The 24,622-nt window shown below is 41.3% G+C and overlaps 1 long non-coding RNA gene across 2 annotated transcripts in view; it reads right to left on the bottom strand.

The window, feature by feature from the left end:
- Positions 1-24,622, bottom strand: part of LOC139792737 (uncharacterized) — a 145,019-nt gene that overhangs the window by 3,789 nt on the left and 116,608 nt on the right. For both annotated transcript variants that reach the window (XR_011724379.1, XR_011724378.1), the window contains exons 7-8: positions 23,776-23,924; positions 10,934-11,314 (exon numbers count right to left, since the gene is read on the bottom strand). This is a non-coding gene — a long non-coding RNA (uncharacterized lncRNA). The remainder of the gene's footprint in view (positions 1-10,933; positions 11,315-23,775; positions 23,925-24,622) is intronic.

Genomic DNA, 24,622 nt, shown 5'->3' with positions numbered 1-24,622 from the left:
TTCTTGTATATTTGTATATATTTAGTGATTTTTCCTCTTTATCATTACTGTTTCATTAAAGCTGTGTAGTTTAGTTTCCAACCCATAAGTCTCTCTCCCTTATTCTCTCTCCTTTCTTATCAGGGAGGAGAGAGAGATTAATAGAGAGCGTCTGTTACTTGGTTTAATTGCCGGGCCAGTGTTAAACCCTGACAGATATTAAGAGATGTGAGAAGGTATAGAGACACCAGCAACACCTACTCCCACACACAACCTGGCTGAGCTCAACCTTTTAGATAAGGGTTGCATCTGCTCCTGGAAGTCTAGCAGCTTCTGAAAAAAGACCAACACCTTTTGAATCACAGGGTATTAGTAAAGAGTTGTCGGAAAAGCCTGTTGTGGCTGTAGTTGTGGTTAGTGTCACACAGTCATGGCACAAAACACACACGTGAAGTGTGTGAAAGTGCCTCTGCTCTCTAGCAGCACCAGGAATACATTTCTGTAGTCAGTAATGGGGTGTTGCCCAAGGAGACTTGACAAATGGTGCTTAAAAAGTAATGCTTAAGACACAAGTGTTTCCACAGAATTCTAGAAAACCTCATTTCACCACCTGCTTGTTTTCTTTCAGCTTTTAGAACCAAACAACTTTTCTGCCTGAGATGTTATAAAAATAATTAATTATCAATCAGAAGAAGTGGTAGAGGTCTGAGGTATTTTCCTTCCAGCAAACCATCACAGAAATTTTTCTCCAGCTGTAGAACACAGTAATATTAAGCAATGCAGTCCTGCAGATTGTGATGGTTGCATTTTTTGCCTAAACTTTGAAGCCTGTTATTTGCTTCCTTACGATGAAGATGCAATTTCTTTAACAACAACTGTTTCCATTCACATGGTATCAGTGGGTAAAACGGAGACCCAGCCTGACCTTAACAAGCAGCATGAATAATCTAGAGGCTCTTACTAACAGATCATAATAATAAATTTACCCAGTGACTACCACTTGTATGTACAAGAGATGTGAGAGACAGAACTCCACTTTCACCTATTACAAAGACATACTTTCCTCATGTGGAACTACAAGTGTGATTGTTATTTTCATTACATCCAGCACTGTTCAAAAGAGATGTTTGAAGAAGCACTTCAGTGGTCAGCACTGGGACTTCAGGCTATTATGTTATTATCAGTCTAAGAATTGATCCAATCATGCTTTCTAACCTAGGTACAGCATTCTGGAAAAATAAGAAATGCTCTTGATCATGCTTCATACAAGAAGAGGAAATTGAATTAAATACGCTCAGACATTTCAGATACATTCATTGCTGTTTATCAAGTTTACGTTTCTAAATTTGTCTCCTCAGAGAAAATTTCTGTCCTTTAAATCCTCTCAAAATTATTTATAACCTTCATCTTCAATGCTGCCAAGACCTTCAGCAGACCTAAGACTTGAATTAGAAGCCAGCCACCGTGGAACCATGGCTACTCCATGGGACAGTGCTACATGATATTGTTTGAAGATCCACTCGGCCCTTTCATGGTTTGCATTACTTCAGCAAAGGTGACAGATTCACATTAAGACCCCAAGCCCCATGTTTGCTTAAAAAGACAGATATTACATTCTTTTATTAATATTCACCCTTTCTCTTGCAGAAATAGCATTTAGTGCTTCTAAGAGACTGCAATAGCCTTACTGCCAAAAAAAAAGCCCAGCACAGAAGATGAAAAGGAAAGCTATGCAGAGGCAGCAATGTGTTGTACTACTCAGGGAAATCTTGGGTATGCTTCAAATGAGCCTGACCTTCAGTGTGTGGGTGTGCTGAGATTTTAAAGAGTTTCCAGTCAAGGAGAAAGAGGAGTCTCCATTTTAAGCTATATGCCACATTCCACATGCACTAAACAAGGTAAATTCCCAGGTTTAAGGGAGTCTGTCCAGGAATCAGTTGAGGTATTTAGACAGATAAAAAACCTTTCTCCACACTGCATTTAAAACACAAATAACTGAGATGCTGGCTTGCGCTTTGCTCATGTTTGATGCCAGCAGCACACAGCAAGCAGAGAGACTACAAGGTGGAAAAACAAAGTCATGCAGGGAATCACCTGCCATAGCATAACTGGAAGTCCTTTATTTCTTGGCCTCATTCATTTATTAGCCACAGGTCTAAATCCTCATGCTCTGAGAGGCTTGACTTTTTGGCACACACTCAGCGCCGTGCCTGGGCTCCTGCTCACCCTCTCTGTGGCCTCCCAGAGAGCCCCCACCTCTACCTGCAGTGCAGCACTTGGCTGTAGTTCCTCTGCATGCACAGATGAATGCACATGCTGAGAAGGAAGGTGTACATGGAAATCCCCAGACCTGGCTTGCTGCCCTGTGACAACGTGGTTTTTTCTGCCAGCTGAGAAACCAGGCTGCAGCAAAGCTGGGAAAAATTGCCCCATGTGCATCCTCCCACACCATGGGGAACACCCAGCCCTGCCCTGCTTGGGAGACAAGTAACACAGCACAGGTCTCTGGCTCCTCATTTTTACACTCCAAGTTGAGATGGCTTTACAGCATTGTGTCATAGTAAATTAAAAAAGAACCATGACTGACCTCAGCGCCATGAAGATGCTTGATAGAATTCTTTTTTCCCTTGCCTCAGGATCTTGTTAAAGAAGGGCAAGCCCTCGCTGGCATACAAGTAGGGATGGAACAAGTGTATCTACCAACTTTTTCTTTGTATTTTCTACCAGATACCTTCTGAGGGTAAAATAAAGGCTATCTAACTAAGATTAGCCAAAGGAGAATTATGTTCCAGGATGGCAGAGAGCTGTACTTGTGTGATTTCAAAATAAAGCTGCCTAAGCTGTCAGAGACTCTGACTCTTTCCCTACAAGTACACATAGGATCTTCTAAACAGTTTTCTGGTTCCCATTCATGATTAACCAACATACTTGACCCTAGATATCAGCCAGAAAATACTTCTGGCCAAAACTATCTGTCACCTGAATATTATGCTTGAGAGGCCTCACTGGTCTGTAAAAAGTCAGACCTTTTACAGTAACTTTTCTTTGAATATGCTTTTTCACCCAGACTGGGATTATCTATCAGCCCTTCTCCAACCTTCTCCAAACAAATCCACACACAATTTCCAGATTTTTCTTTACCTTTAAGTTAAAGGCCATTTCTCTGAGGGTTTTTTATTTCCCCCCAACCCCTGCATTCTGGTGCTTTTATTTCCATGTGCACTGAGGTCCTTCCCCACCTACCTAAGAGATGAGTGCCATGCTAGGAAAAGGCTGGGGTACTTTATTTGGGGACGACACACCAACCACAGGGCAGCACTTGAGAAAATTCCCTCCTCCATGAGCTCCAGCCCACGCCTGCAGTAACCAGGTGACTGACATCAGACAACACTACTCTCTTGCAGCTTTTGCAAGAATGTGCAGAAAAATTGACCATAGAAGAAAATCTTCAATTTACAAAAATACATGAAAAAGTTGTACATTTACCTGTCAAAAGCAATACATCGATATCCCCTAAATTAAAGAATCTCTATGGACAGTGAATTGTTCTATTTTAACACCTGTAAAAAAGAAAAGCTATTTAAAAACTTGGTCTAAATAACTGTCAAGAGAAGCAAAATATGGGAAAAAAACCCAAAAAACAAGTAAACAAGAGAAGTAACACTATTTACTACTTTTAGGTAAAACAACTCCTAGAAGGGTCCCCAGTAAAACAGACATCCTGGATGAACATTCCATTCTCCCCTTAGAGTGAAACCAGGATGTCCAGACATGGTCCTTCTTCAGTGTCCACAAAGTGTTTAGTCTGATACTATGCTTATTCAGAAAAAATTCCATACTGCCAATGATAACATCTCACACCTTAATCAACAGCCCCAGATAAAGCAAATGAAATTTCCCCAAACATTTGATATCTCTATGAGTAAATGTGATAACGTAGATCTTTTCAAGTCTGAGAAGGAGGTTAAGTCTCATAAATCTTGTTAAAAACAGTAAATAAATCCCTAGGAACACTGAACATTGCATCCCAGACCTTACATCTCTGTGCTTTCACCCAGGGTAAGCCCCAGACCATCATCTGCACAGCCAGCCACCTCTGCCAGCCTTCTATCCAGGAGAAGATGTGCTACAGCTTCCACAACACTGTTGTTTGACACACTGATATTACCCAAAATACAAGTTAAATATGGGCAATATACTGTGGGATGAAGCCCCTGTAATAAACTGTCTAAGGAAGGAAACACCTACTGCTGTGTTTCCAGAGTACTATGTAATTTACAGTCGCTGCTGTGAGGTCACTGGGAGAATATTAATGTTTCCATTTCCCAGACAGAAATATCAGGGAGTCATTATTTTCATCAGAAACTGTAGACTACAGGCTGTAAAGAAAGGGGGTTCTTTGCAAAGACATTCTTTCCCAGCTTGGAGCTGACTGCAATACACTTTTCTTATGCTTTAACTGAAATGGGTTTCCACGCCTTATTCAACCTCAGCCAAGTGCCCTATTCACATCTCTTCATCAAAAACATATGATTTCCCATATTCATATTTGTAAGGGAACAAAGCTGATTTAAGAAAAAGTATTTTGTATCTTTTTTATTTGTATGTACCAAAAAATCTGAATTTCAAAGAGTTTTACTGGGAAAAAAAAAAAAGTTTGGTAAATTAAGATCTTTATCCAGAATCTCCTTTTCTAGCATAAAATACAGCAGAAAGAGAAATAGCTGCATAGGTAAAGCATAGCTGGATATGAGTTGAATCCTATGGCTTTTCTTCTCCTTAGTAAGATAACCCTTTCAGATTCCTATTTACTCCTGGGAACTTTGGGCAACTTCATCAGCTACTACAAAGGGGTTTGTGTTTCTGTTTGACATCTCTCTCGGTATGCAGGATATTACCCACACAGTTCAGACCATCTTTAGATGATTAGATACCACAATAATAGCAATGGAAGTGGGAATGTTATCAGGAATAATGTTCTCTGTCTCCACAGAGTCAGCAGATTGAAAGGTGACAACAAGCAGATGTGCCTTTGGTGTGCCATGCATGGTGTGCCATGCCAGCTCCATGCAGCCAATTAACTCAGCCATAAGCTCTCATCAAGTGAAAAAATTTTGGAAATTTCTACTTTAGTGTTTTTATTTTAGTTTTCACCAGGCAGTCATAAAATGGCCAAGCCAAGCACAGGAGCCCACCTCTGCTCTGAAGAAATTTTGTTATCTTGGTAACTCAGCCATAAATCAGCTATACAATCAGAATCTGGCAATCCCAACTATTTTAGGAGGAAGAGTGTGTAAATGATGTCATTGTATCTTACAATGATCATACATCACTGTATCATACAGTCACATGGTTAGTTGAGAACCCAGAAGAAAAAGGGAATTTTTTCAATTGATATTTCTACAAAAACGCAAATCAACAACACCAACTTGAGGTGTGGGGACCATCTCGGTTGCAACACAGAGCTGCTTCATGTTAGCATGTAAAGCTTCGTATTCTATCAGCAATGGAAAAACCTGAGCCCAAAAAAAATGCTCATCTCTCACATGAGAAGATACCAGCAGGAAATCAGAGAACACTGAGCACAGAGTAATCAAACATGTAAGTGGGTATTTTTAGAAAAAGCTGGAAGGATGGAAGCAAGCACTGAGTCTTGCTTGACCTAAGTGATAACCTGGGGAGGAGTTCTGAGAAAGAAACTGGTGGAAGTAAATGTCTGAGCAACGTTCAGTGAACAGCCAAGGGCTTACATGACTAAAGACAGTTTGCACGATATAATTCAACATCTTTTACAGTCAATGAAATAATGGTCAATAGAGTCTAGCATGAAAGTACTGGAACTTTCCAGAATTGCAAGAAGCAACAGTTAACAACAAAAGACACATTCTGGGCATCTAGAATGGGCCACATTGAATGGCTGCCAGCTGCTTTGCAAGAGAGCAACCCAGGACAAGCATTAGTTTAGAAAGCTCACAACCCAACCTGGAGGCCCAAGTTAGGAAGTTTTTTATTTTTTTCTCTCTGGACAAAATTACATAAACCCTTGGTGACTTGCAGAGAGCCTATCTGAATGGTTAAACCAAGATGCCCACCACTTGCAGTGGCTAAGGACAGAAGCAGCAACATGCCATGTGGCATAAAGTACTGATCTGATGTTTAAAATTACTGAAATTCAGAAGAGCTCTACAACTGGGATTTAGCACCTTTAATGCTTCAAAATGTGGTGCAGGTCTCCCTGTAAACAGAATTTTTGTGCAACATGCATTTTCCCTCTGTACCTCTACACCACCTATGCTGCATTTTACAGGGAGACAATTTTAGGTAACCCTCAGTGTGATCAACGTGGCTTACAAAACCCAAACTAGAATTATGTATTTTTTTTCTTCTCAAAAACAATCTTACCCTCTTTAAAGACCATCCCGATAGAAGAAGAGAATTCCTAATTTGATAGCTAACAATTCATCTTATTTATATACAGAAGAGCAAGGAAAGGCATCAAATCGTCAGCCAAGCAGAGCAGGGGCTAAAGAAACATATCTGGAATAACATACCTGGAAACATACCAGGAAATAAACCCTGGTAATCACATTAACCTGAACAGCCAAAGGGACATTTTGCCTAAGCTTCGGGCTGTGGAATTTCATTTAGTTTTTATTCATCACTTTCATCGCTTGTTTTCAAGGTTACGTGTTTGAAACCAGTTACCTAACTTCACATTTGGGCTCATAAATAACTGGGATAAATGACAGAAGTATTTAACCTTGCCACATTTTCAAAAGAGCCCACAGGGTCAGGTATAATAAAAGCTGTAATGGTAGAGTCTCAGCTGAAGTATTCAAAAGTGAATCGAGTCATTAAGTGACCATCTTAATTTTCTGTAAGTGCAGAGCACTCGCCTTGAGTAAAGCAGGCTCTTCTGAGAGCATAAGTTGAGCAACTGATATCACAGATGGTTTTTAACATGTTGGTCCATAGCCTGAAAAAAGTAGTTTATATTTTTAAAACACGGATGTATCTGATGAATTTTTTAAAATATTAGGCATCACAGCAAACATGAGGTAGAAGTCACAGAAGAGAACGATAGGATACAGATATAGAAGCCTACAGTGGAGTCATACTGCAAGCTAACTCATATTTTGGGGGCCAGAATTTAGTATTGCCTAAAAACAGAGTTTTGATTTAACCCATTATAAAGATCCACAAGGCTAGAAACTTCACAGCTATATCTAAACTTATGAGCAGGGCTGATCTAGATCAAATTTAAGGAGTAGAAGAATGTAGTTTTTAGTGCAGGTCTCTCATGAACAGAGAGATGTAGTAAATATATATGTGCCATTACACATTCATTTTTCACAATTTTAGATGTACCTTAAAGTAGGAGGATGTTTTAAAAATGCATTAAGCTTGACAGCTGGAAAAAAAAAAAAAAAAAAAAGAGGCTGATCTAACATTTCAGAGTACAAGAGGCTTTATTCCAACTTTAGAGAGATATCAAACTTCTGCCATGGGAGATCAAGACCATCTTTGCCAAGAGATGGAAAAAGTGGGCAGACAAAAGCAGAGTGTTTTTTTGAAATGTTGCTGGATTATTAAAACATTAACTGTATTTAACCCACATACACAAGCCTTGAAACTAGAAAAACTGTGTTGCAAGAGCAGTGTATTTTGTTTAAAAAGGGCTCAGTATTACCTTTCTCTGTGGTAAGTTAGCCTTGAGTTAGGCTGCTAAGTAAGTCTTCTACAAAAAGAAGAGTTCCTCCAAAACTGAGGGTTTTGTGTTGTTATCACTTGTGAAATCAGAAGTTTGCTCTCCCATCCACATCCCTCTTCATGCTTCCAGGGAGCTTAACTCTCAAGGTTGCACTGTTCAGTGACAACACTGAGGTGATGCAGGGAGGTTTTGCTGCAGCCTGGTTAAGGCATGTCAGCAGAAATGTGCTGTAGCAGCACATCACAAAGGAATTACTCATTTCCTGGGGCAAGTATCAAAAGGTCTTAATCTCAGGAGTTAGGTCTACTGGGACCAAACACTGGAGAGCAGGCTGTTGCTTTATTTTCCCACAAAGCAGAGAATGTGTTTAGCAGAGTTGCCCCATCCTTTTCACAAATCCTGAGCACAAGCGAGTATTGCTCGAATCTTCTGATGTTCAGGCTGGAGATAAGAGGAGGTACGGCAGACCAAATTCAGATAGATTAACAGCCTGAAAATGCACACACACAGCCTTTTACCTTAGGTGCACTCATTTTCAAAGCAAAATTGTCAAACCCACAGACACCAAACTCAAAACATGCTTTGAAAAATATTCTACATAGCAACATTACATCACTGCAGCTATTCCTGGATTGCAAGATGTAAAAAAAGAAGAGAGTCAGAAACATCACTATCAAACTATTCATTAAAATGCCCTTTTCTTATCTCACCACACTCTCCTACTTGGGACTAGCAAAAACAGCAAGGCTGACAGGATTAGGACACTCCCTTGGAACATTACTATCCTTTTTGAGCAAACACCATGCAAGGTTCATTCACTTTACCTCACGCTCAGTTTCTTGCCATACATCTTAGATACAAGGGTGCTGACCTTCTCATAAGTGTGGAACAGGAGTAAACTCACTGAAATGCAGGCATCCCATTTTCACATCTCTAGCTGGTATAAGACTCCCAAAAAACAGTCTTTGTGTCACTACTGTGGCCTGACAATTTCACGTGCTACCACACCTGCATGGAGCCCACAGATGTTCTGAAGCCATCAGCTCAGCCATCAGCCATCATTGCTAAAAGGAGGCAAATGAATTGCTCCTCAGCTTGGTAATTGACTGTTAACCTTCAGACTATTCCATTTACACAGCAAATAATGGGGATACACTAAAGGTATCCCAATTTACTCCTCAGCAGAGCATCCAAAGCAGCACAAGCAACCAAGTCTGCCCATGGGTTTTGGGGATTTTTCATCAGACTTGGGGCAGGTGGCATGGCCAGTTACTGCAGCTCCATGGGGAACAGCAGCTTCCCACTGTCTGAAAATTCAGTTCTTTTCAATCATATACTCACACCTTAGTGGTGCCAGAAGAAGTAGTGCTGACTGCTGAGAAGAGCCAATGCCCAGAGAGTCTTTGCTCACATCCCCACAGGCCCTGGGTGTCATCTGGGAGTAGCATAAGGGAAACAGTCAGTATTCCCCAAGCTGCTGATCCACCACCCTTCTCTGTCAGACCAGATGAAATTTGAATGGGTGAGGAAGCCATGCCATTCATCAGAGAAATGGGCCTAACAATAAGATTAATTCTTACTGTTTATGACTATTAAGGCAGACATTTTCACTAGGAACCACCTTCTAGTGGTAGATAGACACCTTACTGCGGTCATCTGCATCAGCTGACACATGGGTCCTTTCCAGCATCACTGTGGTTTTAGAAACCAGACTTTGCTATTTAACAGATATTCATGACATGACTTCTCTACATGTCTGTAACTCATGGACTCTGGTTCCACATTTGTTTTCTTTCAGTTGCCATCAAACAGCCCTTTCTCCACACCTTCAAAAAATAAAAATAACAAAGCCAACCCCACTTACTTTAAATGGCAACTTCATGCAAGGTTTCAACCCATGGTTATTTTTTTTTCTACCAGTTGTTTCTTTGAGAACAGATGGCATGTGCAATGGTTCGGGATACATCCTATTTTTATGTGTCATATGTTTTTACTCTTCTGCGGTGGACTTAGCAATCAGAGGAAAATACCAAAAGTGATGGGCTTTTTATATGATGAACAAACCACATTGTCTCATGCCACTCAGGAAATTATCTCCCCTTGCAAGCACCCAGCAGCCACCCTGGGCTGTGTCCACTCCTCTGGTGCAATGTTTCCTGCCAGCACTCAATAAGGAAAAACCTGCATCCGGTGGTGCCAACTCAGCAGAGTACTCAAACATTGACACAACAAAAGGGGCAGTAAGAAAGTTCAAGTTGAAGTTATATACCATGGTGTGATCTCTAGTACATGGTGTTGCAGGGAACAGTCTCATCTTCCAGCACAAAATTCAATACAATGAGAAAATCCCATATGTTTCTTTATTTTCTTTTTGGTATTTTATCCCATACATACTGTATTTTGACAAGTTAGCAGCTCTCCCAGAACAGGAGAAGCGATGAAAAATGGAGTCAGACGCTGACATTTTATTTAGGTTTGTTGTTTTCTCTACTGCAAATTCATAGGATAAAGTCAGCCTTGCTTTGCAAGTAACTGCAAGCTCAGTCTGCCTCTATTTTGATCCATCTGCACAAGAACCCACTCTTATAACACACAGCCAGCCAGCAAAATTTTAAATCCTGCCAGAGAGATCAGGCCAGCTTTTGGACCATGCTAATATGGCTAAACAGCTGCTGGGTCAAAGCTGGTTTCTATCTAGCAAAGCAGACGGAGTTCATAGAGAGTTGCAAAAGCCCTCGTGGATGTATCTGAAGTTAGCATTTGGAAGCAGTCATATGAACAGGGAAAAAATGTTGTTGCGAATGCTTAAAAAGGGAAGACACACAGCCACAGTGACTCATTCACCAAGGAAACACAAAAGCTGACATCTATAATCCTCTGCCAAAGGCCTCTGGGATGCTTCTTCCACCAGTACTAGGAGCAACTCCACTTTGCTTCACGTTTCTGATTAATTTCCATTTTGTTTTTCTGTCAGGCTGAGAGCTGAAGCAGTAAAAGCTCAAAGGCTGCAATGTCTAAGGCAGCTGTGGCTGACTCCAGCACTGACCCCTCCTCAGGGTTCAGTAAGCCCTGGCAAAGAACAGCACTGCAAAGGCTTGAGGAAGTCATAGTCAATTACATAGGGATGGATCCCCCTCAAAAAGACTTTGAAATTCAGGAGAGAGGAAAACGGGATCAACCGAACGTTTTAAACCAAGCAGGAGTAGGAGGAATCTGAAAGTGATGAAGAGGAATTTATCATACCTGTGCTCCACACCAAGTCAGCAGGGGATGGGAAGTCTCTGACTTTTTTCTACTACTTCCAAGGATGAAGGCATTCATCTGGGATGCTGATGTTCCAGGGTTCTCCTTTCTAATGAAACAGGAGTGGGAATTCATCTTCTTAAGAGTATTTCTCACCTGTTAGACTACTCTGAAGTTCTGGCTTTTGAATCTCACTTGGTTCATCTTCACTCAATATACTTAATCTGGGTGTCTCCATTCTTCACTAAGAGCCCTGGCTGGTATGATGTCAAGTTAGTCTCACTCTTCTTGGCCTCATGAATATGTATTGCTTGCCAAAACCCCAAATTGATTTTCAGCTGTTTTCATCTTGCATCTCAGAACAGTGAGATTTTTAGATACCTACAACATTCAGAAAAATACAACAGAAATATTTCTGAGACATTTACTGTTTACTTATTTTTTACATAGTTTTTTTTAAACCAACTCTTCTGATAACAGAGAATTCTCAGAAGGAAATTAAATAAGATGTATTGCTGGAAAACTGAAGATGCTTCACCATGAATATTACAGGCAAAATAATAAAACGTTTTGGGTACCCTTCCAACCCACTTACACAGTTTATTCCCTTAATGTCAAAGTTTAATGTTTCTGTCATTAAGCTGAGTCCCCAGGGTATGCCACAGTAAGCTTGAGTGAACCCATATGAGAACTGCAAGTAGGATAATTGGCCTTCTGGTCTCACATATGCTTATTTTCTTGTTATTTTTCTACTGCACTTAAACAGCCAATCTTGCCAGATACTGATCTCCATACTACTGCTGGTTTTTTTAGCACATTGCTTTGTGAAGTTACTTGTCAAGGAAGGTGCTCAAGTTCAGGAATAAAGTAATTCCTAAGAAAAAACATAACTGCAATTAGCAAAAAACAAACTGGAATCAAAGACCCATTTTCAGGCAGACTGTTCACTCCTTTTCAGAATGACTGGGCATGTAGTCTGTACTCCTCAGTTCAAAGAAAAAAATTCAAGCTACCAAAAGTCAGGAGATGACTGTGCAATCCCTAATTGATCTCCATGGGCTGTACTATTCCAGGATCCAATGTTTAGTTATATAGTGCTTTCCCACAGTTTCCAGCCTTGTTCAGTATATAGGATGAGTCAAGTTTTGGACACGAATGGGCCATAAAAAAATGAAATTTGATCTGACAGGACTCAACAGTCACAGAAGCTGGGAGATGTGAGGTGCTTCCCTTTGGTTAAAAACCTGGGGATGAGGTGGCTTTCCAAATAAAAAGTATCAGGGATTGCCTTCCTGAATACTCACAGACTGGAGACTTGATTGTGTAGAACAAGAGCCTCTCTTCTTGCCCTAAATCCCTTCCTGCAAAGTCAATAGGAAAGTGTGGGAGAGGAAGCAGCAAACACTGCCTATGTGCCTAGTCCTGCAGATGGGAACCTCTGGGCTGTCTGTCAAAGTGTTAAAGGATTCCACAGGGAAGATATGCAAAAGCTTTGGGTTTTGCAGAGGAGCTTCCCTTGTTCAGGATGGGAGGTCCTCCCCCTGTTTACTGAATAGAGAGGGGGGCTGAGAGTAGGAAGTGCCCAAACAGTCAATATAAGAGAGAGAGGCACAGTCAAAATACCTGACATGAGGACGAGCTTTAATTCAGCAAATTTGGCTGAGAGAGATTGAGCTGTTTCCCAAATTGCCTTGGAAGTGTGTGTGTACTACTGAAAATTCTGCCCCATTCTGGAAAACAGGATTTTCATCCTTCTCTGGGCACAGCTTTCCTACATCACTGAGTTCCCCAGGGTCCTTCGTAAGTCAACAATTTAAGTGTACTCATGTTTCATTTTCCAGGTTGGGACATTTGGTATAGGCATAATTCATTAAAGTTCCCACCTTCCCCGTAAAGTCAATGGGACCTGTGCTTTTAATGCAAATACAAGAAAAAAACAACATGTTAAGTACTCTGGTTCCCCATATTCCATATACAGAATCCAAAATGAGTGGGCACATCAGAGAGTAACAGGCTTTAACACCTGCATCTCATAGGCTGACCAAAAAATGGGCCTAGGACAACTTCATCTCATGGAATGATAGCTGCAGGCAGACATCCACCTGTATAATGAAATGCTTTGAAACTATGATCAGAGTATTTGCATTTCCTGATGAAAGCCTGTATTCATACACGTATGATGTGGATGGAGTAATGTGAAGGAGATAGAAGGAAGGAATAAAGCACCATCCATCTTGACTGAGGTGAGAAGTCCAAAGTAAGAAAATACAGTGTGACCACCTACTTCAAGACTGCCTTAGTGCACACAGACACACAGCACAGGAAAAAGGATGGGGGACAAATTGGAGGTTTGAACAGCTGAATTTAAATTAGGCACATCTAAACATTTTTGGTGCACAAACACACAAACACATGCATACCTATGTTGAAAATTGATCCAGACACCACCTGCTGTCACAAGATAAAATATATGTTTATATGTTACTAAATTTGTAGCCCAGGTTACTTTAACCTTAGTTTCTCTCCCCTGTGGACATAATTCATACATGCTATACTTAAATAGATCTAGGCAGTGAGTAAGAAATACTGTTTTATTTAGTTATGTAGCAAATGATTCACTGTGAACGTATGTCAACCTTTTCATTAAATATTCACCATCCAGTGGTTTGCTCCTGCTGCCATAAGGCAATGCAGAAGTAGTACCAAAGGTTAGATGACAATGTCTTAGAATTACAGAGGGTATCTTTCTGTGCAATAAGGCAACAAATTGCAACTTACTTGCCAGGAATATATATTTTGAAGACCACTTGATTTTCATTTTAAACAGCATTTTGACCTAAAGTTCGCCATCAGGTACTGAAGCCTCTTCAATGTTGCCATCATCTAGTTCACTACTGGGATCAGTCAAGTTTCAATCTGCAGCACTCCAAGGATGTACAGGCACTGTGTACATCCATCAGAGGTACATTGACTTTTTCAGAGGATGCAATCCTTTGCTTAAGGAGCCACCTTGAACGAGATACTCCCTAGAATAAAACAGCAGCACATTTAAGAATAAGCATAAACCCATTTGATCTCAAAGAGATCAAATATGACCCTCTTTATGAAAAGAAAACAGAAAAAGTACATAGCTAAAAAGGTATACTGCCTTGTTCACTACTGAAGTGCCAATAAATGCATAGATGTCTCAAACAGTCTCAGTGGAAAATATTGCTTTTGTGCTTGACTAGGAGCTAATCATGTAGATGAAGAGCCTAGAAACATTTCTGCTGAGTTTTAGTTATTCTACAGAGATATTTTTTTCTTCAAAAGCTTCTCCTTTTTTTATTCCTGTGAGACTTGCTCAGTTATACACTAAAGTAAGGAGCTGAATTCCATAGAATCATGGAATGGCAGGGGTTGGGCATCTAGAAGTCATCTAATCCAACCCCTCTGCTAAAGCAGGTTCACCTAGAGCAGGTTATGCAGGATCTCATCCAGGTGGGTTTTGAATATTTGCAGAGAAAGAGACTCCACAACTTCTTTGGACAGCCCATGCCAGTGCTCTGTCACCCTCAAATTAAAGAAGTATTTCCTCATGTTCTGTGGAACTTCCTGCGTTCCAGTTTGTGTCCTTTTCCCCTTGTCTTCTTGCTGGGTACCACTGAAAAGAGTTTGACCTCATCCTCTTGATACCTGCCCTTTAAGTATTCATAAGCATTAATAAGTCTCCTCTCAGCCTTCTCTTCTCCAGGCTAGAGCCCTAGGTGTCTCAGCCTTTCTTCACAAGAGAAATGTTCCAGTCCCCTACCCATCTTTGTAGCACTCTGCTGGACTCTTTTCAGTAGTTCCTTATCTTTCTAGTACTGGGGAGGCCAGAACTGAACACACTAGGGCAGAGCAGAAGAGGAAGACAACCTGGTAGACCTGATGGCCACACTCTTCTTAATGCACCCCAAGATGCCATCAGCCTTCTTGGCCACAGTGTTCAGCAGAACTCCTAGATCCTTCTCTGTGGAGCTGCTTCCCAGCAGGTCAGTCCCTAACCTATATTGGTGCATGGGGTTATTCCTCCCTGGGTGCAGGGCCCTACACTTGCCTTTGTTGAACTTCTTTAGTCTCTTCCCTGCCCAGCTCTCCAGCCTATCCAGGTCTCACTGAATGGCAGCCCAGCCTTTTGGTATATCAGATTTTGTGGGCCAAAATGAAAAAATCTGATTTGAGGTGCTTGAATACAAGCAATCTGAAGCAGTTACATCTGTAATCTCACTACAACCAGCAACAGAGTTCTAGTGATCTGGATTATCTCCTCCTCTCTGCCATGCCCCATGAGGGTTATTACACCAAAGGCACTCAGGGAGCAGTCTCTGGTAAGGTGTTTTCCTTAGCAGCTGGGATAGGTTCTGAGAAGATACATCTTCAGTGCCCACACCTCAGCTGCCTGAGGAGGGCTCATTTGGTCAGCCATAAAACCTGGTAACTTGCAGCAGTACAGAAATATCTCTAAAAAAAGATGCTTAAGATGGTTAAAGACAGGGTTGTCTTTAACTGCCTCTTAGAACAGCAAAGGAGAAACCTTTACCTTTTCTAGCTACTAGAAGAAATCATCTTCCTGCATTCGCCACTCTCTGGTACTCTGCTATCACTTTCCACCAGTGAAACCATTACGACAGTGTCAGATAACAGCTGTGACATTAATTAGTTGAATCTGGGTAAAAAAATGGCCAACATAGTCCCCCATACAAATATTTGTATGTTTATGGGGGGAAAAAAAAAGGAAAGAAATGCTCAGAAAGACCACCACCTGAGCAAGCTTTGCCTGGGATGTTTGTTCCAAGCCAGTCACACAACCCTGAGCTGTTGGTCTCAGAAGTAATGGCATCCATCCTGCAGCCAACTGCGAAACCATTTCTGGCTTTCAAATTCTCAAAGAAATAGTTTCCATCCTGTTGCTGAAGCCAATCAGTTCTGCAGTATCCACAACTGTTTCTAATACAACTGCCTGAAGAGAGTATGTGTAGGCACTGAGGGAGGATTACCAGAAAAAGAAATCTTTCCAGCTGGAACATAAGATGTTCTGTTTAGCTCTCTGCTTCAGCCTCCGAGTACACTGCTGGGACTGTACTTCTCTTTCACTAAGAGTCCTTCCTGAAGAGAGAATCATATAGTGAGATGGTGAAAGTTGGACACATCTTTTAGAAAAACACTCTGAACTGATCCTTCACAGGGTTCCATCTTCAGAAATCAAGAGGTTTCTTTTAACTCTAGTTTGCTGCAAAGTCCTAGTGTTGTGGAAGATCATGGAAGGCACAAGCATTTTTTAAAGGGGGGACAAATAGCTGACTTGGTCAATTACAAGATTTACCAGCATGGACAAAGAGGGTCAAAGGAAGAAGGAGCCTGTAGTGAGAAGCAACACTGTCTTCAGAATCTCAGACTCATGTCTTCGGGGGCCTGTTCTCTTCACATGACACTAATTCTATGTACTGTAATAAATTTTCCTTTCCTTTTACATTAAAATTCACCATCAAAGTTTCCAACAGCATCCATACCTTCATGTGCTGGAAAATATCACCTCTTTGCACTGCAGAGCTGTCAGAGCTCCAAACTGCATCCCCGCATTCCACCTGTGGGAATACCAGGCCTTCACACAAAACCCAGCTCAGAGGACAGAGGAAGATGAGGATGGCTGTGACCACCCAGCCAGGCTGAATCACAGGCTGGTAGCAGGGACACAGCAGAGACTCAGCCCATGCTCACATAGGCTATAATCTTGAAGGACTTGAACAAGCCACCAGGGTTGGGAAGGATTGTGTCCGAGTTCACCAGGAGAAAGCATCCTATTAAATCATGACCCCATACATCTCATCTCAGGCCACTCTTGCTGTCAGAAGGGAAATTGCCAGGCAGAAGCAGTGACTGCCAAAAGCAGCTGGCCCCAACCTCACACATCCTGATCCCTGCCCTGGCAGCAGCAGCAAATCTGATTTCCCTGGGCACTGACAAAGGCAAAGCAGGAGATGAAGACACGACCATTATGCTGTGCCCTTGGCAGGCTGCTGCTGCCCAAGGCAACAACCTACATCACCCATCCTCTTGACTGGCCCTGTTTCTCAGTCACTTCTCTTTTATGTCTCCAAATGACTATATCACTGTGTTGAAATAAGTCATTTGGGCCTCACCTAAGATTCAGAGAGATTTTAACAGTTGCCTTAACTCATGGATCTGCAGACTAATTGCTAGCACCATCCAGGAACATTAAATCCCACACACAGTTGTGGCAACTTTGATATTGCTTAGAACAGTACCCACTTGAGTCATGTTTTAATTCAGTCATCAGTATTTTCATGGAAAAAAGTGTATTTTCCCCCAACCTCATTTCACAGAGTGGGAAACACACAGGAAGGATTTATCCCACATAAAAATAAAAGGCAATTTACATATCAGAAAATGGCTGTGGATATTCAGAGCAGCAAATAAACAAAAAGGGAATTTTTACAGTTTTTAAAATAAATTATTTTCTTGTGAGCAACAGCTCCATTTTTGCCCCCTCACAAAGCAATTTCTAAATCCTCCTCTGTATGAAATATACATTTCAAGCCTGACATACTGCTTTGATTAATGTGAGAATGAGCAAAACAATGAGCTTTTACAGCCAAAGAGCCTTGAATCCAAACAGATGCCAAGTCAACATGTAGAAATATTCCATTGTGCCTTTTAAAACCTATCCAGAAAATAAAAATAAAAATAAAAAACCAACAGAGGAAAAGAGTCATTCACATGTTTTTTCAAGAGAAGAAAAGAGGTTTTCCCCTTCAGTCAGTGACCTGAAAGAGCTCTGCTCTTACACATTAACATGCCACCAGCAAATGAGTTCAGGACAATTATCTTGGTGAATGTGACTAAATACAATCTAAGACACCACAGTGACAAAGAAGCTTATAAATTACTTTGTTAAATTATTTACATCGCTGTTGCAGCCAGACCTGCCCCTTGGGTGGGGAAGAGATTGCTGCCATGCTGACTGCACACTCAGGTTGTGAACATGGGTCAATATCCCTGTCCCTCTGTCTTCAGCATTTTTTCTCATGCAGGCCAGGACAAATAGCCCAATTCTGCACCTCAGACACTTCCTGATGTTCCAGGGAAATTATTCTCCCTCTTGCACTGAGCAGTGTTCAGCCTTGACTTGGCTACAACCAGGAGAAGCAGCAGCCTCCCTGCTACCAAGACAGGATGAGCTCACTGTGAATTTAGCTCATTTTTTTCTTATTCTGGCAGGTTTTAATGAGGCTGGGAAAAATTAGTGAGCACAGATAATGAAAACGGTGTTCTGTGTGGAGAGTTAGTTCAGTATTAATTTGACAGAGGGATAGAATAGCAGACTGTGGATGGTGGGTTTTCTGCTTCATCATCTGTATTTCTTAAGATGGCAAACAGCTAGCAAAGGGCTCATTAATGGATAGTGACACGTGGTCTTAAACCAAACCATCAATTACAGAGAGAGTTTTCAGTTCTACTGCCTAAAAAACATTCAATACCATCCAGCTGGTTGCACCTTTTTTTTTTTTTTTTTTTTTTTTTTTTTTGGGTGATGAGAAATTTGGGAATTGAAAAACATATAAAAAAGAAAAAGAGATAAATTATTATTCTTTCTCCAGACCAGTGTGCTTCAGAATACCCTTCAGCTGGGGGCTAAGTATGCAGTGTCCCTGCAAAACAAGTGGCTCTTTGAAGAGCAAAAGCCTGATCTTCATTTGACCTGATCATCTTTGTTCAGCAGGTCAGTAAAGGCTCAGGTCCCATAAAGCAAAGCAGAGTGACAAGATGGCCAGGCTGCAACTCTGATGGAAACCACCAAGAAGGTTTGTTCTCATCACTTTTTCTTTCCATTTTAACTCTTACGCACTGGCAGGTCAAGAAAAAAGAGATTTCAAAGAGGTTACCAAAAATTAATTAATTATGAGAGGCAGGAACTCTGCCTCTAGACTGGCAGAAAACACTCCATCCTCCTAAACCTGAACATTTTTCCTTCACTTGAAGTTATTCCAGCAAGGAAACAGACACTGTGTTCGTAAATATTACAAGACATGTTCCTCCCTGTAATATGCAGTAAAAGGAACCAGTTGCACCACTGAAATAACAAGACCCCAAAGCCATTTAGCAAAACAGAATATTGGACATTATGGGGCTATGTATAACATCTAATTAACAAGACAGAAACATGCTTCTGAGCTATGGACACAGAGTGAACTATCTGGGCATTCCAGTGCATCTATAGCTTTTACAAAACAGATGTGAGGTTTGGGAAACGTGCCTCTAAAAACACAAGGTTATACCCAAACAAGCTGCAGTATTACAAACTCTAGAGAGCATCTCAAAGCCAGTAACTAGTTCTGAGCTCCCCTTCATAAGCAGACTGCAGCACATCACAGAGCCAGTTTGAGACCCCTGCATTAGGCATTAGTGTCATACAGTTCAGAAATAAATTTTTGGCACAACTGGGTTTTGTGCATCTGCCCTGTAGCCCAGTGTTAGACCTACCCAGCAGCCAGGACCCAGAGCCCTAGAGCTTAATATGGGACTTGGATTTTTTTCAAAGTTTCATATGGTTTGGATCCAGAGGTCCAGTTCAGCCTCGAGTCATCCATGGCCTCTTTCACCAGCAGAGACACACACAGCAACTTTACAAGGGAAAAGCAGTCCAGCTGTAATCTAAACCAATACAAAATGTTTTCAACTTAAAAAAAAAAAAAAAAAAAAAAAAAAAGCAAAAAAAAAAAGCTGTGAGCAAAAAAGCTTTTTCTGGACAAGTATAATGTAGATACCTTCTTTTTAAACATGCTGCCTCCAGCTCCATGGGGCAACTTCTTCCAGCCCTTTGCACCTATCCAGGGTGCTCAGAGACAAAAGTCCTGCCCATATCACTGCCAAGTGCCACACAGCAATTACTGACCATCAGACTGGCACAAAAGAGTAATCCCACACCCAGCTATGGTTGTTGTTGGCGAGTTGTGTACAAGGCAGCTCATGAATCATGAAAGATTTTTCTGCTCCCATAAAGCCACAGCAGGGAATTACATTGTCTTTGCATGTGTATACTTGCTACAAAAAAGGGGGAAGGTTATGAAATAGAGCAAAAGGTGGCTTCATGCAAGTGGAAAGTGCTCTCTCCAAAAACCTGACTTCTCAGGGTGACAGAGGGGTTTGTTTGCTTGGGCTGCTGCACTCCCATTGCATGCTCAAATGATCCTCCTCCTTCCCAGATGTGTCCCCATGCCACGACTGATAAAGTAAGGGCTGTCAAGACATTTCAGATTCAGACCAACCTTATTATTCACCCCAGCAGATACTGTGTCAGTTAGATAGGCAGTGGTTTCACACGAACTGCGTGGGTTATCTTGCTATAGGATAACCACAGTGCCAACCACAAAGAGTGTTTCCAACCATATAACTATTTAATACCAGCATTATCTTCGTGTAGAAGAAAGGAGAGTTTGGACCCCTTTGAGACTATCCTGAAGCACCCTACCTACAACAGCTCACTTCAGAAGAGATTATTCATATCTGCTACCTCTCAGAGTCCACTTATCAATATATACTTTATAACCTATTCAGGGTGAGTTTACTGAAGTCAGGAAAGAGATATAAGGACTTGTATTGGCATGACCTATCCACACCTTGGGTGTCTCCCAGTTCCCTCAGTACAGGCAAGCAAGGAAGCACACCTTGGGTCAGCTCCCAGGAAAAAAAAAAAAAAAGCAAAACCAAAAAACCCTGCACTCTTTTTTCAGCCATAAATTATGTGCTTAATTATTCAAATGTCACACTGTGCTTGCAACTAGGAAGGTCAGATCAGAGTGAGTTAGACCTTTAAAAGCCAGTTTCAGGAGTCAGCTCTTTCCACAGCAGACATTTAAGTACTTCACAGTTAGAACTCACTGCCACTTTTTGCAAGTTGCTTCTACAAGGGCCACAACCAGGGAGTCAACTCTTCACCCCATTTGGAGAAAATAAGGAGCCTGTGATGCCAGGGTCTGTGCTATGCACTCGCAGAAAGACAGGATTTCAGTTCCAGGACTTTCCTATGCAAACATGTAACCACAGGGAGCAGGAGGTAATCAGTTCTCTCTCTATTAGGGAGAATTGTTCAGACTCCTCATGAACTGCCATTTACACTCAGGAAAATATCAAACAAGAATAAACCCAACAGAGTCTGTTACAGAGGATGGATTAAGGCTCAGGGTGTCATCTTTGAACTATTAGTCACATTGGGAAATCACTAACTCAATATCGTATTGCAAAAGGCTTCAGGCACTGACCATGGGCCAAATGATCATCGCTGTAAGCTGGCACATGCTGAATGAAATTCATCATGGAAATAAGTATCAGTGTGCAAGGGAGATGCATTCTGAATCTGACTCTGGTTTTTCATAGCGTGTGGCTACAAACAGGCTGGGTCCAGCTCCTCAGGCTCAGAAGAATACTATTGACTTCAGTGTGTACTGGATGGAGCCCAAAGTGTTTATGAAAGACATTAAATGACAACAAGGAAACACATACATTTCCTGGCTTCCTCTCATGCTGGCATGATAAGCCTGAAAAAAACCCCTCAGAAATAAACCACTGGGCAGATACATTGGCTTTGGCAGCAGGTAGCCACCCTTGGTCACCACCCTCATGTAAGTCTGGGGAACTGGGACTGCTTACTGCCCAGCATGGTCAAACCAAGGAGCAACTGGGCAACCACTGCTGCAGACAGTAGATGCACTGTATGGCAAAATGCTCAGATCTTCCACGCGCAGGTTTCACATTTATTTTGCCAGATATGCCAGACCTAAGCAAACACCATGAAATCCACCATGTAGTAACAGGAAGGATAAAATATGAACCTTCCCAGCCCTATCACCTCCAAAAGATACCGGCTTCCTTGCCTGAGTAAAATCAAGCAATCAGTCCTGCAGCAAACTGCTTTGTATCTGCAGAAAACACTGGTGCCATAGCCTGTCTGCCCAGTCCTGCCCTTGCTCTTTTCTCTTTGCTGGGAGGCAGCTCTCCTGGTTCTTCCATCAGCACCAGTTTCTTCTGCTCTCTCCCAGAGCAAGTCACTGCATGATGTTCTCCTTATTTCTTTAAATTTCACTAATTTTCTGCATAACACTGTGATTTTCTCCAGGCTGCTCCTTGGTCCCACTGAACTCAAATACCACCCTTTTTGACAGCAAGGGCAGGAGCAGGCCACAGCTGCCCCAGCCCAAGCACTACCTCTGCCATCCCCTCTGCATTCCCAAAGAAATAATGATGGATCTCTGCATCCCCATCACGCTGAGGTGCACAGGGAGCCTCTGCAGAGCAGAATTGGTTTTGGATCAGGAACAGAGTCCAGGCCATCTCTCCTCTGGCATCAGTTCTCACCCCTGTCCCCCACCCAGAAAGAGCAAATCAAGTCTTGATGAACCCAAATGAAACATCTCATTTCTCAGGTGCTTTAAGAAGCCATTTGACAGACTGAGGAGATTTCATCATGACTGGAGATAATAACAGCATCCTTTCACCAAGGAAAAGGCTCTATCTTCTACCATTTCATGTGTAAATAGTTGCATCTTCTGCTTCCATCAAACCTCAAAGCTCATTACTGCTCTAAACAATAACCCATGAGAAAAGCCCACAGCACCAAAACAGTGCATGGAGACTTTACTGCTTTAATCCTTCATAGGATCAGCTCATTTAAATTTGATGAAATAGAAAAGAAAATAAAGGGTAAACATTAAAAGATACTTAGTTACATCACCTCAGCAGTTTCATGAGTGTGTTTCCTTGTACTTTTTTCTCTATATTTTTCTAACATTTCCAGGGATCTCAAGTGAGTCAAAGTGCCCTTTACTCTCTTACATACAAGAGGAGCTGCAAAGCATGTCATAGAAGTTACATCTTTGAAGACCCAGGGAAAAAAAAAAACAAAACAAACCACATTCTACAGCAATATAAAAAACAAATTATGCATCAGAAACCCCAAGCTTTCCCCCAGAGCACCTTGCTTTTCTTGACACCAAGGAAAAAGTGTTTAATTAGCAAATGAATAACAGAGAGAAGGAACCTAGTGAGAAACACCAGTGTCTGATATGGGAAAATGAGAAAGCAAAAGGGAAGTATTGGGCAAAGTGCTTTGGGTGTCCAAGAGCAGGGAAGGAAAGTTGTGCAAGACCAAAAAGTAGGAAGAAACATGTAGTCTCTTATGTATGCATGTACTGGGGAAGGAAACAGATGATCACAAAAGATGCAGACAAACCCTTGTAATGAAAAAAAAGACTCAAAGTCCTTTATTTCAATATTTAAAAAAAAAAAACTTCTAATTTCCCCTTCCCACCATGAGCTTCTGTATGTGTTTCACTGGATCACTCAAAACCAAAACCACACATCTGAGTGCTTACACCTCACATCTATGTATGTGACCCTTTTCTCATAGATGCAGGACATGCAACAGGCAAAGATGTAGGTGTTTGCTGTCTGTAAAACCATCACTTCTACAGTTATAGTGAATGTAGGTGCTCACCTCTGAAATTTTAAACATGGAGCTTTCATTTTACCACCACCCTCCAACTCAACAAAATGGATACAGGGAAGAGGTTCTACAGGGCAGGGTGCAATGGTTAGGGGGGAAAAAAAAACAGCTGAATTTATTACATTCTTTTTCACTTTTTAATTAGGGAAAAAAATGGAGGAAAGACACTGGAAGAAAATCAATTCACTGCTCTTGATTTGGTTTTTTGTTTAGTGACAATTTGACTCCTAAGACCAAATTATCTCTGGGGAAATAATTTCACGTACTTCAAGGCAATTTCTCCAATAGATAAGTTGCTTACCTTTCTTTCTTGTGTGTGTGTGCTTTCTCTCCCTTTGTTCTCTGAACCTGAAAATATCTTTAATTTCAGGGCATTTCTCCGTCAGCCCTTCAAATGAGATCTTCAAAGTGAGGAGCATTTTCTCTATGTAACTAAGCTTCTCTCCATACCTGTAACAAGTTTTAAAGCAAATTAGAAATTACTTTAGCTGCAAAACACCAGGGAAGAGAGATTCTGGAATATGTGGCATTCTGATTAGAAAAAAGAGCAAGTGAAACACACTGACTGATTTGAAGTCTATGTGATAGGGGAAAAAAAAATGGCCTTTCATCAGACCCATAATTCATTAATACAGTTCCACCACCTCCCATCTGGAAGCCAGTCATATTGCTGGATGTATTGTGAATCAGTACAACTATTCAGCACTCTTAACCCAAATTACAAGAGAAAAAATGTCATATATTTCTATTTTTTCTTTACTTTTCCAGGGCTTTAACTTTATCTGGAATTTACATTTAAAAATAAAATTAAAAATTGAGGATCCTGACTGTTGGTTTAGTTGAATATAAGCTGCCTGCTGTTTAGAATTTAAGTTCTACTTCTTGTTTTCAGCCCTTGTATTTCTTTGTAAGATATCCCACTGGGAAGTAACCAGAAAACCATTTCCCCTTTTTTTTTTCTTTGAGGATCTTAAAAGTCACATAAGAAAGATGAAATGACCATCAATAGTTCCCAGGGGGAAGACTGGAAATAGAGGAGATTCATGAGCTGTTCTTAATGCATCAGCTTCTCCCACAGGTTCAAAACCCACATGAAGATGGGAACCCACACAGTAAAAGCCCTTACGAGCTTGTGCACCACTTAAAAA

This window comes from Heliangelus exortis, chromosome 2 (assembly GCF_036169615.1).
Source record: "Heliangelus exortis chromosome 2, bHelExo1.hap1, whole genome shotgun sequence".
NCBI lineage: Eukaryota > Metazoa > Chordata > Aves > Apodiformes > Trochilidae > Heliangelus > Heliangelus exortis.
The sequence above is the reverse complement of the archived record's forward strand: the minus strand, read 5'-3'. Positions and strand labels throughout refer to the sequence as shown.